Source organism: Uloborus diversus, chromosome 3 (assembly GCF_026930045.1).
Source record: "Uloborus diversus isolate 005 chromosome 3, Udiv.v.3.1, whole genome shotgun sequence".
NCBI lineage: Eukaryota > Metazoa > Arthropoda > Arachnida > Araneae > Uloboridae > Uloborus > Uloborus diversus.
This window is the reverse complement of record NC_072733.1, coordinates 96,825,671-96,844,336: the sequence shown is the minus strand read 5'-3', so window position 1 is coordinate 96,844,336 and position 18,666 is coordinate 96,825,671. Positions and strand designations below refer to the sequence as shown.

The window sequence follows — 18,666 nt, the reverse complement described above, 5'->3', positions numbered from 1 at the left end:
ATAGTACTCCCGCGTATCCCCTCCCGCCATTTAGTGGAAAGCTCTCCCTGATAGGAGGGTTGTTTTTGCTTGCCCCCCCTTTCTTTTGCCCCTCACTCGGAAAATGGAAAATGCGCCCCCTGTTTTCTGGGGAGAAGCATATAGCCATTGAAAAAAAAAAGTCTGGTAAAGCCTTTTTTCTTCTTCATTGTGAACCGAGAGAGGGAAAAGTCTGCTTTTCGTCTGATTTATTCATTTCTTTCTTTTTTCTTTTTATTATTAACTTTTATTAAATTTACTCTGTCGTTGGTGGGTGGGTTTTTAATCGGTGCCAAAAAAAAAATACTATTGGTAATAAAGGAATTAATTGTTAATTGGTGCCAGCTAGGTTGGCAATTTTGGGGTGCGCTGCTTCACTTTTCCAAATGTGTCGTAATCTGGTGTGAAGTTTGATTTCCACAGCACACATACACACAAACCTTAAAGACCCATACATAGGATAGGAAAACATTCATAACACAACAACATATGCACACAAAGAAAAGACAAGGACAATAGAGAGAAAGTACATAAATGTCCGGGCCAGGATTTGAACCCGTTACCTCCCCGTCGCAGTCAGACTTCTCTGACTACTAGACAAGGCGACCAGTTAATTTTAATTAAGTTAACAAATTCAAGACTGAAACTTAAGCATGTTTAAATTCCTACTTTAAAACCCACATGTGTGATTACAAGCAGATTTGGGTTTTTGAGTTTGAAAATTTTCAAATATTACAAGTTTTCGGGGCTTTTCTTCATTCAAGTTATCAGTTTAAAAGTTTTTAAAGCTTTTTTTCACCATAAACTTAATGTTTTATACACACATTTAATTGGTTACAAAGACCTAATCAATTTGCACCTGGAGAGTGGAGAAATCTACGACCAGCTTTGTTCAATGCTTTAACATTTCGTCAATACGATTTTAAAGTAAAAATTAAGTGCGTGTAAGCAATGTTAATCTGAATACTTGACTAAGAACAATCAACATTTATATTTTCCTTAATGAATATAAATTTAAATTTTGATGTAAAGGATGTCCAAGAAGTTAAAATGGTTCAAATATTTATCATCAAATTAGAGGAAATTAAACTAAACCTCGATCAACTAACTCTTCATATTTTGAATAGCACACATGTAAAAAATAAAAAAGTCATATCAGATACTGCATTTTCGTTTTTAAATTATTATTATTATTGTTTTCTTTTTCTTCCTGCTCTAAATAAAATTGCGACTTGACTACACTGTGCTGAAAAGATTACCAAGTTTTAGCGATTGCTCAAAAATGTGATCAATGGACAAAAAATTGAGCTATCATCAGCTAAAATAGCGGCTTCTAAAATGACAACATTCTCGGTGCCATTGGATAGAGGTTTTGAAATCAGAAACCGACACTTGCGCTGAGTACTTGAAAGAAATTTGAAGAAATTTCTAAAAACCATACCAGGATATATATGCTTTAGTCTTTCACCAAATATACCATTTAATTTTGAAAATATTTTTTATGGAATGCTTCCCGAAAATTCCACATTTTCACTGAGAGCTGGTCCCTTGGAATACTTTTACTACGATTTCGGAACAGAAAAGAGAGAAACTTCTCTTTCGCTCCGTCCCTCCCTTCCCTTTTTGCACGCGAGGCGGGTTTTAAAAGAGGTTTCTCTCTGTGATAGACAGTGACAGGGCCCGTTTTTCTTGTTCCCATTTGTTGGGAGTCGGGTACTATGAATAGTTCCTGTCACAAGATTCCGAACAACACATGGTTTCGTCTACGCCGCTCCATCACATGTGCCGACTCTCCAATTTGACATCTTGAACACTTCTGAGCAGACGTGGAGGATTGCAGCTTTGGACAACACAGGAACTAGTTGTCCGGAATTAAGTTCCGAATAAGAATGGAATGATTGCAGGGTAAAATCATGATCCTATTTCTGCCAGTGTTTCTTTTTTTACTGCAGCATATCCCCCATTTAATTCTATCTCCCTCTTCTCTCTTTTCTTCAAAAAATTATTTTAGGCAATTATCAAACTGCTGCATCCATGAACTTTCAATAATTGCATAATATAATAGTTCGGTACAGTCCAACGTTACTGGGAGACCAGTACCCTTAAAGTTTCTTTGTGACCTTCTTTGTTTTTCGTTCTTATTTCTATTGTTTGTGTTCTTATTTTGTTTTAATCGCAGCTTGCCATTGGCAATAAAAAAAAAAGAACTAGTTCCGTACTTCCCGCTGGATACCATCTAGGACTCAGTTCAGAGCGTCTCGGTGGTCATGGCAACCTAGTCGGAAACTAGGTGCCCAGTACTGGGGGAGGGGGCAGCTAAGAATCGGAATAATGTAAGTTTTCTGTCGAAAAAGGGGCCTGATGGCCAAACTGACAAGAGGCCCACCTTAATCCTGGTTAAGCTCCTGCATATTTTTCAATTTTTTAGAATTTTTCTTTCGTTAGATGGAATTTCGGCTATTTATGTATGAACGTAAGTTCTAAAGACTAAAGGGCTCCAGGCTCTAGCTCTTCTTTTGTTAGAAAGAAAGCCCTGACATTCTTTCTAAAGTAGGTGGTAGAAAAGTCCCATCTAAGTGTATAATAGCCGAGCCTTACTTACAGAGTGATTTGAAGAGTATCCTGCTCAATCGGTCGAAAACTGCTGGCAAAAGTCGGTTTTCTTTGAAAAACAGTTTAACACGGCAATGCTTTCTGCCTCAACTGTAAATTTAAAAAAATGGGATTAAGCTGGTTTTGATATTAAACTCCTGACACAATACGTTTAGTTCTCCGGATTAAGCGGATCAAATTTGGAATTAAAAGAATACTCTAAAATAATAATTCTAAATTATGATAGCAGAACGGAACAATAAATGTGCAAAATATTCGCTCTTTATTTTGATTAAATACACAACTCTTACATATAGGTCGTGCAGTAAATTATAGTTATCTAACAAACAATATGGCGTGTTTGGAGAGTCAGTCCGACACCACTGCAGTTGAACAATAAATGATGAAGCGTTTGCGGGCAACAATGCTATGTAATTTTGTTACAAAGTCCAGTTAAAATCAGTCCAGTTATAATTCTACCAAAGATCAATATATTTTGAACAACACTAAATTATTTATTTATTTTTATTTTTATTTATTTATTTATTTATTTTTTGTCAAAAGAAGAATGTTTAAGGCAAAAAAAAAAAAAAGAAATTCCGCTTTTATAAAGCTGACATTCCGCTAACTGAAAAGTAAGCAAAAAATTTCGAAAAACATTATTGACGATACTTATACATACATACTTCTATTAAAACACGAAAACTAAATTATCATCGAATAATAAGTAGTTATTTCAAATAATAAGTCATTTTACTTGTGTTCCACACACTTCCGTCTCTTTGTTCTTTTCAATTTGGAAGAATGTGTTCGGGAGTTTCTGAACTACAGCAAATATATATACCTTTCTTACCATTTTCGGCTAGTTTTCGTATTTTAAACCAGTTTTGCGCATTTGACAGCCGCATTTATGATAGTTTAATAGCCTCTGACTTGCACGTAGATTTGTGTTTATGGGCTTCGTTAAGTGAAGATGAACAAACTTGCAAAAGGGGCCCACATTAGGTAGCGCTTGAGGACCCGTGATGATAGAATAGTTGCTCCTGCTCCTATCTTCACATTTGCTTTATGCACGCAATAACTGTTCTGTACGAGATAAGAATATATCTTCTTATTTATATGAAATTCTGTTAGAGAGGAAACGAATAGAGACATGAAGAACGTTTTTTTTTATAGAAACGTGGTTGAAACGTGATGTCAAAACAGAAATTGAAGGGAAAAAAATTACCACATTGCTGGATTTCTTTTCCTTCACCGATATATTTTTAACTACTTTTTCATTCTTTTACGGATGTCAGTCACATTATAAATAAAGAGTCTTGCACATTTTTTTGCCACTTGGTGCTTTTCGGAGAAAGAATATTAATTAGAATATAAGTGAATATTAATTTTCTCTATGGAACATTTGCTGTTGCACACTTGGCTAAGATTTCTACCACCTACTTCCCTTTCTTTTACGGATATCAATCACATTGTACATCAAGAGTCTTTGACACTTTTTGCCACTTGGTGCTTTTCGGAGAAATACAAGTAATATATTAAATTTCTCAAAATAACATTTGCTGTTGTACACTTGTCTAGGGTATTTCTACCACCTACTATTTTTTTTTATGGATATCAGTACATCAAGAGTCTCGCATATTTTTTTTCCACTTGGTGCTTTTCTTAGAAATACGAGTGAATATTAATTTTCTTGATAGAACATTTGCTTTTGTACACTTAACTGGAATATTTATACCACCTACTTTCCTTTCTCTTACGGTTATCAATCACATTGCATGTCAAGAGTCTTACACATTTTTTGCCACTTGGTGCTTTTCGGAGAAATACGAGTGAATATTTATTTTTTCGATAGAAAAATTTGCAATCCTACACTGAGCCTACCATATTTTCCGTTCTTTTACGGATACCAATGATATTTTGTACGTCGAAAGTCTTGCACGTTTTTTCATTGAAAAACGAACGAACCATAGTTTTCTCTACCGATTTTTTTTTCAATTGAATACTTAAGCTAGATTTTGATTCGGAAGATAACCACAAGCAGCTTCTGCTTTTAATGAACCTCTTACCACTTCTTTCGTCACTAATGCTGATGAATTCAATTAATAAATAAAATGTTTCGTGTTATTCTTAAGAATAATGATTAGACTATGTGTTATCTGGAGCTCTAATCCAATCGTATGCAAAGGGTATGGATGCTGCAGCATGGAAAAAATAAATAAATAAACTCAAAAACTAAATAAATTAAATCAATAATCCCAAAACAAAATAGATCGTGTATCAACATCCATTTTTCGAATATAAGTTATCACTAGGCTTCGCTGCAAATTACTTCAATAATATTTTCATCAGTTTATCTCATACATCACACGTAATTTCTCATCTTATATGAATTGCAAACTTAATGTGAAAACTAGGTTCAATTTTTTCTCTTGATCGTCTTAAGCGTATTTGTTTTATTAGTAAATTCCAAACATTATTTTTTTTTTAAACCATTTTCTAATTTTTTTAAAAAACAATTTCCTAACATAAAAAAACATAAAAAAAAACAATTTCTTAAAACATTCTTTTTTTTTTCTTTTTTTAAAAACAATTTCCTGACGTTTATGCACGGTGCTTCTATGCATCAACTTACACTTAGAAACAAATAAATATAAAACTGAATAGCAATATAATTACCGCTAGATTGTAAAAATCATTACTTATTTGCTTAAATGTCTTAGTAACTTCAAATTTACCATGCATTTCTTTACTCTTTCTCTCCTTCTCATTTTTTCTCTAGTCAAAAGTACTTCTTTTTAGTAACTACATCAAATCTTAGATGCGACAGTTGAATTAAATGCGGGATGTACATGTACGTGGAATATTTTGTTCTCTAAATAAATAACTCAATTGAAAGGGATAAAAATACTTGAAACTTTTTTTTTTCATCTCACACACACAGATCTCGTTAGCAACCAACTCAAATGGAATCATGCAATTGCTAAGCAAAACTTACCATTAACTAAATCAATAAGAATTCAAATTATATTGATTTAATTAACCATATTACGTTACCATCAAACAAATTCTATTGATTTCGTTAACCATGCTACGTCTTCCATCCTACGTCTACCATCTTCGCTGCGTTAAGAGGCAAAACCGGAATTAATGAAATTTTTTGACGATGTAACGAATTATGTTTAATCCCTAGTTAAAGAATTTCGTAAAAGCAATTTTCCCTTTTCATAAAGGATGAATAAATTCGTCTTGAAGTTTGCTGTAGAAATTTATTTTAGAAAATAAAAATAAATAAACATTCCTACGAAACAGGATATCTTACTTTTTATATCTTTTCATGTGGTTAAAGTTTACCATTAAAGTAACTCGAAAGGAATTCCACTAGCTAAATAATCACGAGACCCCCGAAGTGCCAGACGATCCCGTCTCAAAGAGCTTGACCTCCGATCCCCTCAACAATGTTTTTTCCCTCCAAAACATCTTGAAATCCCTTCCCTCCTACTGTGCTTTTCCCCTCACTTTTCATTCCTGCAGTATCCATTCCGAAGAAAACTTAGGTTCTCAAACTATTTTATGTCAGCCATGTTTGGGCATCATATTTATATGAAGCGGACATGAATAGTACTGTGCCCTTTTTAAAATGAAATGCTTTTGGGATTTCTGACATAAAGCTTCTTAAATGTAATGGTTTCGGTAAAATCTACTTTTCTAAAGAATTAACTTTTGAAAGTAACATTTTTAAGATGTTCATACTACCATTTTGAGAAAGTTTGTAACATATTTTTACTACTGGGCAAAAATGAAGCAAACTAAATTATTATTTAGCAGAAATAAAAAAAATTGAAAACCTGAAATTGTTTTTTGGAGAGTAAAATTCTATGATAAGTAAAATGTCTCGGGGCTAACGATAAACTTGCGCCCCATTCGATTTTCTTTATTCGAAATTAATTTTTTCGAAGATAACTCAAAAACTAATAATTAGTGAGGCTATAAAAATATGAAGAACAGACCACTATTCATTAATTTAACTAAGAAAACGAGCTGTCCCCCTCTGAGTAATAGTTTTTTTTTTTTTTTTTTTTTTTGTATAAGTAGTTAAAAGAAGTAATTTGATGTAAAGTGGTGAGAAGTATTTGAAATACTGACCGAAAAAGGGATATTCCCTTTAATACTTTTGAAATAATTTTTACGAGTTACGCTGAAAGCAAAAAAAAAAAAAACTTTAAATTTCCATTTAAACACTCAATAAACTCTCCATTATGAGCAACACTACAAACACTGTTTTAAGATTTACAAAGTAGATATATTATGTGTAAATAATATATAGAAGAGCAGGATGACTAATCACTAAATATATAGGTGTTGTTACAAAAAACCGAATGGTGGATAAAACAAAAACAATTAACATATCTTTTTGTAGAAATGTAAGATATCAAAAACAGAAATACTAATAATAACTAAGAAACAACTACATTTATATGGTTAAAAATAATAATTATAATTATATGTATATAGTTTTTTCTTAACTATCATTATAATTTCAAAATAAAAATTAAGAAATTAACGCAACATGTAAGCATGGAATTATGAAGACGACTTTTGCGTTTGAGCATTGTTTTCTGCCCCTTGACAGCTATTTTACAGATTAACCGCAGAATTCACTCATTCGCCGTTGCCGTTCCACCCAATTCTGCGGATTATCATTAGTTTACTGTATATATCGTCACCTCAGAGCAACATTAAGATATCTAATCACAGAAATAATACTAAGATATCTTAATGTTGCTCTGAGGCGGCGATATACACTGTGAAAGTTCATAGTATTGAAAGTCAATGCTTCAATTAATGTGCGCACGAAGTAAAAGCTGTGAAATAAAAGAGTTTTTGAGCTTAGCCCGTAGAAAAAAAAAGGCAAATAGCAATCGGTTTTTTATTGTTTCGAATAGGCTTTTTAGTTTTTAGAAGTCAAAACTAAGTTTCCAGTTTGAGTCATAACTTAAAAACCATCTCTTTGCGTGAGTTATTACTTTTTTACCATCTCACTTGGTTGACATGAAATGAATGTGACCTTTTTAAACCCCTAAATGAGGTAGATTATTTAATACGAGATTAATTAAAACTAAATAATCTCTCACCGAAAATTTTAATGAATATCAGGCAGCTCCTAACTATTAACTGCTCTGAAAGGAAATTACGTGTCTCAAAAACGTGATGGTTATGAAATGATACGTTGTTTACTTGTTTATTTATTTCTATATTTTTGAAGTGTTTCTAACCCAAAATATAGTTTAAGTGCAGAAAAATCCATACAAATTTCTTTAATAAAATGTTACGTCTATTGTGAAATGAATTCACAATTGGTTAATAAATAACCTTACCCATTAAATATTATAGCATTCACGATGAAATTTATGAAGTTTTCTTACATGCTGGGACATGTTTATAGATATTTAACCCAATTTATGCAAACGTTGTCTGTCATCACTTGTTCCATAAGTGACAGCTAAACGAGCTACAGGTACATTCTACGTGTTAAGAATTGGATCGCTATAAATAAATTTTTTCCATTTTTTTTATATAAAGATTTTAGTCATGTTTGTTTATTTTATGGAGCTCAAACTTTAACCTGCAGCAGGAAATTACATACATTAACAACTTATGATTTAAAGCAGTAAATTAAGAGTTTACCAGGGCCTGATTAAGACTTCAGGTGGCCTTAGGCCAAATGCTTTGTCGGGGGCCGTACAGTCGGGTCTTACAGTTGTAGTCATTGTCTAAAGTATTTTTAGCAATTTAGGGCTCTCTAAAAATCGGAGGCCCCAGGCCACGGCCTAGTGGGAGTATTCAGTATTCAGGCCCTGGTGTTCACTATTAATATTTTGGTCCTTAAAACAAAGATTCTAGTTTTTGCAGCATTAGTAAAGCTCCGATGCTGCAAATACTAATAACTAATTATTAATGCTATTAATTTTAGAAGCATTAGTAGTCTCAATAATGGCCCACAAATATGTACTCCAAAATGTAGTCGGACTGAGCCTTGCATTTCTGTTTACTAGGTCCTCGTCTTTCACCCCAACTTGGTTCGCCCACAGACCGACCACAAAAGCAACATCAACTTCTCCGAACTTTCAGTTTGATTTACTGAAACCAGAGGGGGGATGAGCAAGAATGGCAGCAAGTTGAAGCGCCTCGAAAATAAAACCCACCATCTTAAAAAGGGGCTGAGGCACTTTACGAGGCCTTAAGGCTGCTCTTCAGTGGGGAAGAAAAACGATGTCGCTTGAAAATGGGCATTTTCTTTTAAACGAAAGCAGTGTACATCAGTGAAGTGATTGACACTTCAACAACCAATAGAACGAGCGGGTGGCCGATGAGAGTGTGGATCATGTGACCTGTCACATTTTGCAGGGGGACAGACCGGACGCTCCCCCTGCTGTGCAAGTCAAGGGAGGTATAGCTGTCGGCGAAATGAAACCGCAGCTTTTTACAGACCCTTCCAAGGAAATTCTAGTTCTTTCCCTCTTGAGTCTTGACTACATAAGTAAAAGAAAAATAACTCAATGTAAAAGGCGCGAAATTTTACATTGCCGCGCATTTTGCAATCCTACTTGTGATATTAATTTATTTGTATTCGCGCTAAAATTAATTTTGAAACAAAGATTTTTTCCCCCATTAATACGGTTTCAGATCTCATCTAGGAAAAATTAACGAATGAATGAATATTTGCAATAAATAAATTCATAAATTCGTTTTATTTTTAGAAAAATGTTCGTTATTGAAAATTGATGATTTCAAAAAAGGAAGGAAAAAAAAGATAGCCTGCATGACCACACTGAATTTTAACGAAATGAACTCCAAATTCTAACCAAAAAATATTCTTTAAAAATGGATGATCCTACTTAATATATTTGAAAAATCGAGTGCCGAATAAAACTGGGGACTAACTAGTTATCGGTTGGCGAATTTTTTCGCTTCCTCTGCCTGTTTGCCACTCTCCCCAACCCCATCCAAGTTGCCAGAAAACATTCTTCCTTAAAAATGAAACTAGATCCTCTTTGCATAGTTAATACTTGATTGTACAATAAACATTAATGCCACTAATTAGTTACATTAACCTTTATTTGAACTGATAATATTTATATTTTAGTGCTAAATTAAATACTACTTTGTTGGTTAGTTATCTGTTTTACAAATGCAGTGGCGAATAGAAAAAAATGTGGCTACTATAATTGCCTTTTCTCACCACTGGTGACCAGAAAATTCCCCTAATCTTTATCTTTGAATCCTTTTCTTTTTGAAAAAAATATTTATTTATTTATCTAAGTACTATATGCAGATGAGAAGGCTACGATAGCATTTCTCAAGGGGGTTGGTTATGGTGAAAGTTCTTTCAAATTGAGCATAACAACGGCAAAGTCGCGGACGGCTACGGATAAGGATTTCCTGAATTTGAAAAATTAAAGATTTTTCTGTGATCTTTGTTTGTATGCAGGGGTGCTCACCCTGCTCCAAGCTCAAAGGCAAAAATCATTCCTTCCCCCACTCTCAATGTTTGTAAACTATCTTGCGTTGAATTTTTAGAATAAAACTAAACCTAGCACTTGTAGAGTTTCAGATTCCCAGTTTACTAATTCGGCAAAATACATGAGGTATTACATACACTATATGACCAAAAGTATTGGGACACTTTCAAAAATTCACAATTTTACGGATTTCTCGAGAAATAAAAGACCAATTGCTCTCTGCTCTGTAATTTTTTTTCTCATGAAAAGTATACTCCAGACGTCAAATCCAATAACAATTAAGTCTGCTATTCATTTAGGGGACCAGCAACAAATAATCCGTTCTTATCATGAATCACTCTGTAACGGTGGCAGGAAAGTGTTGCCAGTTTGCTAACAATCCCTTACCATTCGTCGCCTATCCTAGAATTATAGAAATTCGGCTCATTAGATCGCTGATAACTTTTTAAAATTTAAAAAGAAATTGCGGTGGAATTTTTTTCATGGATTGTAGGATGTATCTGAGCTTTGAATTATGAACGTTATAAATTGCTATCTTTCGTGCATGCGCAGTGAAAAATTAATAGCTTTACTTGTTCATATTTCATCAAATTTTCAATATTTTAACTTCAAATTTTATTATTATGTTTCTCTAAAATGCTGTCAAATATTCTAACAGTTTAGTAACGTTTGACGAAATACTCTGCGTAATATGAGGCGAAAACCGTCAAAATTTTTTTGCATTTTCGGAAGAAATGCTTATATTTCCATGGGTATAAGAGATATTTTCACAACAATATAAAAATAAGTTTTTGATAGATTTTTAACTCATTTCTGAAAATTATAGCTTATTCCCAGCAATTTGCAATGAAAAATGATCAAAAAACTTTTTTCCTCAATTGTTGTCGGTCCCCTAAATGAATAGCAGACTTAATTTTTATTGGAAAATGACAACTAGAGTATACATTTTATGCGAAACAAATTATAGAGCAATTGGTCTATTATTTCTCGAGAAATCCCTAAAAATGTGAATTTTTGAAAGTGTCCCAATGCTTTGGTCATATAGTTTATATAGTGCTTCTACTTCAACACATTGAGTTTTTATTAAAATTTCCTAATAAGTCTTGTGAGTGTCTGATCCTCGTTAGTTGTCATAATAAATATTAAGGGTTGTCCTTTTTCTCAGGAGGCACGAAAATATATACCTACATGTATATCTGCCTGAAAAAAAAAAAAAAAAATAATAATAAAAACTCGAAATACTTAGGTGAAAAAAAATCTCAACGCCTCCCTCTGCCAGATTTTAAAGTTTTTATCGCTCTGCCTCGTTTTCATGCATCTTGCATTTAATGAATCAATAATAAAAAAATAAAAAAAGGGCAAGAAACAGATTTGCAGGAAATACATAAAGTTAAAACAAAAATGAAAATGAACAGCTTACATTTAGGAAAGCAATTATAAGTACAAGTAAGGGTTCACAATTTAAAAAGAAAAAAAAAATCAAGACAAACTTTTTCTTTTTAAGTTCTGTGTTACGCACTTCTGTGCCGAAAAATTATCGTATCGTGTCTTCAGTCACAGAATAAAATGAATGTTCTAATCAAATGATTATCAAGTAACTTTCATTCGTATAGAACAAAAATCTTTTTTGAGATCCCACATTTTCTATTCTATTGACTCCTAATTCCTAATAATATGTAAATACAGCGAGAGAAAGGATTTAGCTTCTTGTTTAGGAGAGGGAACCATTTCTATATTTAATTAACATGATCTTTATCGTAAGCATACTATTTACTCAGAAAATACTCCCTATTTTCCCAAGCACTCTGTTTGGGGGCTATGCCTTTTAATTTTCACGAAAATAAAATTTTCAAATGCACTTTTAGACGAACTCTGGTAGTATTTGGAAGTAAGTAGGTCCTGTGATCTTCCACCAGCAAATTTTTGAACTTGAAACGCCAAAAACACAATTTCAGGTTCTTCAATTATGTTAGGAAACGGGGAGTTCGGAAGCTTTCCCCGGAATTTTTCGAAATAGTCGAAAAAACGCAGTCTTAGTGTGATGTTGGGGGGAGGCAAAATTTTCAAAGTGTTATAAACATGATTGTAGGCCATTTTTAGTAACGTTGGGGACATTCAGGTTTTTGAAATCAAAGTTCCAAAAATGCAATTTTAGACGACTTTTTTTTATGGTCAAAGAAGGACTTTTCAGAAACTCCCTTCCCGAAATTTTTTGAAATTAAAGCCATAAAAACGAAATTTAAGACGATCTTTAATGATGTTTTTTGAAGGGGGGGGGGGGGGTGCTTATGTGACCTGAAAACCTTTATGCCTGTAATTAATTTTTTCTACATTGTATTAAAATGCTGATCTAGCTTCTGAGAATGAAAATAGAAAACAGTGAAAACTTGTAACCTTCATTCTATATTGTTCACATCTTAGTTAGCTTTGTCAGCAACATAAGGCTGAAAACGTCATTAAAACTAATACATACAATGCTCAATAATTCTACCACGGTGTGTTTTTTTATATTAACCGAATCATATTAAATTGCTAATATGTTTTTCATGATTTTCTATGTATTTAATGAGTATGTTGGTGTAAGGAATGTTTTCCGCAACTGAATAAATGTTTTTGAAAAGTATTTTTATTCTCCAAAAATACAGCTTCCAAATTCTTATAAAGTTTAAAAAAAAAAAAAAAAAACTATTTCTATTGTGAAAACTTTCTGAAGACATCAGAAAGCCTTCTGTATTTTTGTTTTCTTGTCAGTCTTGAATGTCGGTATTAGTAATCTGGAAATTTTGTATTTGGATGAAATTTTGCTTTTTAATTTCATCCACATTGATGTTTTTTTCCTGAAATGTAATTTTACACCCCCCCCCCCCCTTTTAAAAGTAAAATCTACTTAAGTTAAACATTGAATGAACACAAACGATTAGTAACCATGGCGACGAAAATTTGACTTCTTAGTAAATATTAAAACAACGAGCTAGAGTTATTCTTGTCATCATGACAATCTGAAAAATCAGAGCAACATCAGCTTTGTTCAAGTAAGGATAATAAGCATTCGCAATTGCTCAAAAGAAAAAAAAAAGAAACTTATTTTTTTCTGGAAGAATAAATATTGTCCTGAATTTTAGTAGTTTTCCAAAAATGATAGCACTGTTGGAGAAATAATATTTAAGCAACGTACTTCAAAAAATATAAAACATGTTTTTTAAATTGTAAATACTATTTGTACAAGCTTGATTCGCTCTGAAAAGTATGGAATAACACAAGTACATGATTGCTTGATTAAAACACTCAAAACCTGCAGTTAATCACAATATCCATATGTTTAAGCTATTTCCAAAACAGCTAATTAAAAATAAGTGTTTTAACTTTTTTTTTTCATTGTTTCTGGCAATAAATAAAAATTTGGGGGTAAAACGCAGGAATTATGACACAAAATGTAAGCTAGGAAATAGTCTTTAATAAAAATAAAATTAACCACGGTTCGCATTGCTGCGCTGGAAAATAAAAATTATGCTATTTTGTTTCTCACGTAATGTTTTAAAAACGGTATAATATCGTACATGTCTTAAAAGAAGGAGTAATATTGCGACCCCCATAAGAAACGTTTCACGATTCTATTTGGGGTCAAATTATACATCGTTTTCCTCCTTAGGAATTTTCTAAAGAGAAATACAGTAAAATCCTATTACAACGCATACTAATGCAACGAAATACTTGTTTCAACCAAATAAATTTCCAATCCCGATTCCGAAATTCGATGGATTTTACTGTATATTATGAATTACATGTTCAATGTATATCTACCTTCTAAAGAAATTTGATGAGTCTGGCTCTTAAAGACACAAATTATTTTCAAAAATGTTTGTTGAGCTGTGGAAAGCACTTTATGTGTGTACATTTGTAGTAACATAAATACACATGTAAAACGATGCAAAATACCTAGTATCTGGAATACGATTAATCTATATATAAAAATATTTTTCTACTGGAAGGGAAAAATGACAACTTTTCGCATTCGAAAGCATTGTAACAATGTTCATTATATTGTTAAACAATTTAACAATTAGAAATATCCCTTTCAAATCTGTTTCTTTTCAAACCACTAATTTGAAAAAGAGCAGATGTTGCTAATTTAACAGCTAATAGCACGCATCTACATCGATTCACTTTCAAAAGCACTTGATTCTTCAAGAAAGCCTTAGGAAAAGAGGAAAGAAGAAAGGACGTCCAGCGAAGGTCATTGAGGGGGACTAATGAGAGGGTAATAATCTTACACCCCATTAGTGTTCACCCCTCAAAAAGGGGAGTTAACTTATAGGAGGCGGAGCGAATGCAAAAAGTGAACGTATTTTGTAATTTTTTTCAATAGTTAGAACATGATATTTGTTTAAAAAATGGTCGCATTATTTCAAACAAGATCTCAAAAGAGAGCTGGAAATATTTTGCATGTCAGGGCGTTCTTAAAATTTCGATAACACGAGTTGCAGATGTTTTACAGAGCGAAATGTCCAACAGTACCTCGTTTTCGAAGAAATTCATTTTTTTCTCGAATTTTTAAAAAATCGGAGAATGGACACATCAAAAAAGTAAAAACTAAAAGAAACAGACATGGTCTTGAAAAATACTCAGAAAAAAAAAACGGATCCGAAAACTTTACAGGAATTTGTAAAACAAGCTCCAACTTTCCCCGTAGGTTAACATTAGATCCGAATCTTTCAGACTCTCAGTGAAGAGCACCCTTAAATCTGGCAACAGCCGGTTCCGAACCTGACCGTTTGGGTAGATCGTTATTCTTTGTTCCCTTCTCCGCCCCTTCTTTGCTTGCTGGCATCTTGTTTCTTGTGGGCTTCAGCGGCAGCTGATTGAAATTGCTGCCCAACTTCCTCGGTGTCGGAGAACGAGGAATCGAATTACCAATTTTCAATTTTTTCTGTCTCCAGAGCCGTGAGGAAAGAGTGATTTAGTGCATTTCTTTATGACCGCCAAAGGAAGCGTAATTGGGTTGTTACGAAAACTCTGTTAGGAGATTGAGGAGTAAAAACAGGAATTTTTATAAGGTTGGATTTTCTTTTTATAACCTCTTACAGTCACCGGATCCACTGTTGTATCTCTGTATGAAAGATTTTAAGGGGGAAAAAATTACCATGGAAATATTGTCATCAAAAAGTTGTGCACTTAAAAAAAGAAAAAAATGAGGTAGACGAACCCTCAATGTATTTTTTCTTAAATATTCCTTGCACTTTTCTAAATAAATAACACATTTTGACTATTTATTTGTTGGAAAAAAATTTAAAGGGTATTTTAGTAAAAAGCCATTTTTCCAGCAAAAAGCTACCATTTTTTTAACACTTCCAGTGCATTTACTTTTTCATAATTTTAAAAACTTTTTGTGTCTAACTCTTCGCTAGATACCTAAAAACAAGTTTTATGGGTAAATGTTTGAAAATTCCTCCTGGAAAAAACGTGGTTTTTGTCTCCGAACTTTACTCGATTGCTTCAAAATCCCACATTGCACGCACGTTAGCTTTTAGAAGTTTATATCACAGTAATATATTCGATTTCTATTTTTACAAAATTTCAATTAATACATTTTCTGCTAGAGCACTTGGCCTTCGTAAAATCTTTGAAAACGTGGTTATGAGAAAAATCAAGAAAGAAAAAATAGATTTCAATTATAAGCAGTGCATTTGAGTTCATTAGATTTCTTTTTGTGTGAACTCATCTTATTAGCAAGCTACCTCATTTTGTAGTTCAAGGAGATTTGTTTCAACTGCAACATTCTTTTGCTTCATTACCTTACCTTTTCCAAACCATGTGAGCCATTCAATTCATTTTTAGGGGTGCCCTGATGGGAGGTCACGGGAGGTCACTGTGTCCTTTCAAAAATTTCCTTATTCGGCAAATTTTGTCAGACGATTCGGCCAAATTCGTCAAAATTGAGTTCTATTCGGCAAAATTATCGTCTTTTACCAAACCTCTTCAAATTGAGAATTTCCTCCCTCCCAAAAGTTAAAGTTCGAGGCGCCCCTGTTCATTCCATGTAATTTTATGCTGTTATGATGTCGGTTTAACGGACATGTAATGGTCCATACACATTTACTTGTGTCCTGCATTGGACATTTTTAGTTATATTGTTCAGAGTTATTGAGAAGGTAGAATCCGAATTAGCAAACGACTTAATTACTAACAGCCTCTTAAACCACAATAAAACTGATTAATTCCTTCCGAGCTCATACACTAGAAGGGTGATAGTGACCTAATTTTGAGGCAGTTTGGTTCCATCAAACTGAACTGAGTTGAAATAGCTTCAAAGTAACACACTTTAGAAAGTATTTCCCAATTTTGGAAAAGCAAAATGATCGTAGCACTACGCAGGAACTTGAAACTGGACATTTTTTCATACATTTTAGTGGTATTATTTCCTACTCGGAAAAAGTTGTTCTAAATATATTATGCGGAACTGCGAATTTTGGGAGAAATAAGTAGTTATTTGAGACAGTGAGAAGCAAAGGGATGTAAGTGGACATTGTCAAATTTTGAGCAAAACGCGTTCGAAGTTACGGTTCTAGGTCGGATTTAATCGATTTTTTTTCTAAATCGTTCTGTATCGCATTACTTACCAAGGCTACTATTACAGTGAAACCTGTATAAGTTGACCACTTGCGGTGTACTACTTTAGTGGTCAACTAAACAGGTGGTCAACTTATATAGAGGTTGAAGTATATGATATAGATCTAATTCTGTGCCTGAAAAACCAACTTACAAAGGTGGTCAACTTTACAGGTTTTATTGTACTATCTCTTGCCTCAAAATAAAGAGAGATTCATTCCCCTACCATTTGTGCTGATTGTCTCCAAATTTTCAATTTTGGCACTTACATTCCTTTGCTTCTCACTACCTCATTTTACCTTTTGTTTTCCAAAAAATATGAAGAAATTATACCGATGCCATTATAATAGGACGTGCATTTCTGTCGATATCTATGGTCAACCACAGTAAGCTTAAATCAAACAAAAAAAAGTTCATATTTTACAAAATCTTAATATTTGTTCTCTTATTAAATTTTCCGAATCGCGTCCTTGATCATGTTTTAAGATTTGGGATATCCATTTGCACTGAACGCATTACTATTACGCAATTAAAAAAACAAGAAAGGCCGTCCGAATGAAAAAAGTGTCACCCCAGAAGATGAAAATCTCTGGGTTTTATCTTTTTTTAATTCTTTTTTTTAAAAGTAATTAAATGCCATATCAATACAAACAATTAAACTGTTTAGGCCGACAAAATTGGCTGACAACAATAAAAGCATGCTAATGATAAATTATTTTTTCCCAGTCCCGGTGGCATCATTAATCGCGGTAGTTTACAAACGCGATCCCGCAGATATTTCCATAAGCCATAAAATGTGTGGCGATTGCGTGAGATTTTTTTTAAACGGAATCTTACCTGAGCAATTAATAACAACAATATGTGTTAACGACAAGCCCAGGCGCCGGCGTTTCTCGCCCACTAGCCTTGACTCTTGAACCTCGCCTCGGGCAATTCCATATTCATGAGATGGGGGCTGCAGAAGAGCAATATCAAACGTGGTATTCAAGGAGATGGGGGCTGGGCAAATAAAATATACGCGAAGGGTCGTTTTGCTTATCATAAAGGCCCTTCCAACTCAGCTGAACGGCTTCGGTTGAGAAAGTAAAAGGAGTTCTGGTTTTCATTTTAATGATAATTTTTTTCGTTTATTTCCAGAGAACTATTTGCGTAGTACTCACTCATAACTTTGCAGACTTGTGCGAATTATCGTAGCACTATATGCACGTACCGTACAAGTTGTGACGAACTTAGTTGTATTACAGGCTCGTGACCAGGATTTCGAAAAGGAATGGTTCTAAAGAATTTTCCATCCCTGGTGACATTGCCCAAACTAAAAAAAAAAAAAAAGAAAACGATAAAAAGGCCAAAATAAAATACGTAAAGAAAGCGAAAATTAATTTCAGAAAATGTTTAATGAAACATGTTAGATTAATTAGATAATTCATTTCGTTTTGAACACGAAAATGCTCAGTTTATATTACAAATTTTCGCTTTTTTTTCTTTTTTTTAAACTAAAAGTCCTATATTTTCTACATTTTTGCACTGACAAGAATTAAAAGAAAATGGAAAATGCAAACTATATGTCAAAGAAATACTTATTTTATTCCCGCATCTTTTACTATAATGAAGGCGGCAAGACAAAATTTCTCTAAAACGTCCTTTTCAAAAAAGAAAAAAAGAAAAAAAAACGTAATATTACCCTAAATGTTTTTTCTTGATGGATTCAACCGCCACTCTTTCTTTATTGATTTTCTTAATCATAATTTTGTTAAGTTGCGGAGGCGGAAGATATTCACAGAAAATCTAATTTTAACTGATATTTCAGGTAAAACTATTTATTCATTTAAATTTATTTTTGAAATGATAACACCAAAACGGGAAATGTATTCTCAATATTCTTTCCATATTCGTTGTTTTGTGACGCTTTTGAGAATTTTGCATGATT

General features: G+C 33.1%; 1 protein-coding gene across 4 annotated transcripts in view; it reads right to left on the bottom strand.

Annotated features, from left to right (window-relative positions):
• LOC129218279 (organic cation transporter protein-like) overlaps window positions 1-18,666 on the bottom strand; it is a 230,253-nt gene that overhangs the window by 85,076 nt on the left and 126,511 nt on the right. The gene's annotated exons all lie outside the window — the stretch shown is intronic.